The sequence below is a fragment of the Gavialis gangeticus genome, unplaced genomic scaffold (genome assembly GCF_001723915.1).
Source record: "Gavialis gangeticus isolate Ggan-Ray unplaced genomic scaffold, GavGan_comp1, whole genome shotgun sequence".
Classification (NCBI taxonomy): Eukaryota; Metazoa; Chordata; order Crocodylia; family Gavialidae; genus Gavialis; species Gavialis gangeticus.
Window position 1 is genome coordinate 360,910 of NW_017729018.1, and position 479 is coordinate 361,388.

The window sequence follows — 479 nt, forward strand, 5'->3', positions numbered from 1 at the left end:
CAATCCCTGCTGCCCCCCACTGCCCCATGCTGCATGGTGGGGACTCTGCTATAAGCCCCACCCCCCACAACTGTCCCAGCCCTCCCCCACAGCTGCCCTGCCCACCCCAGCTCCGGCCCTTTAAGAAAAAAAAACCACCCTGGGAATCACCAGCTCCTGCTGCAGCCTGGGGGAGTGGGGATTGTCCCCTGCCAGGCAGGAACCTGTGAGTGCAGGATTTTTGGAGCTGGAGGTGGGATGTGGGGGGGCTCATGGCAAAGCACCTCATGCAGTATGGGGCAGTGGGGATCTTCCCCCCACCAGCCCAGCAGCACCTGCCGAGTCAGGGCTTGCTTCTTTCACTCCCCGCCACCCCACAAGTGCTGGGAGCAGGGGCCTGGGTGATTCAAAGATTCAGAAGCAGTCGTATCTCTGAATCAGATTTGGCTGAATTGATTTGGGACAGTGATTCGAATCACCGAATCAAATCACTGTCCCCC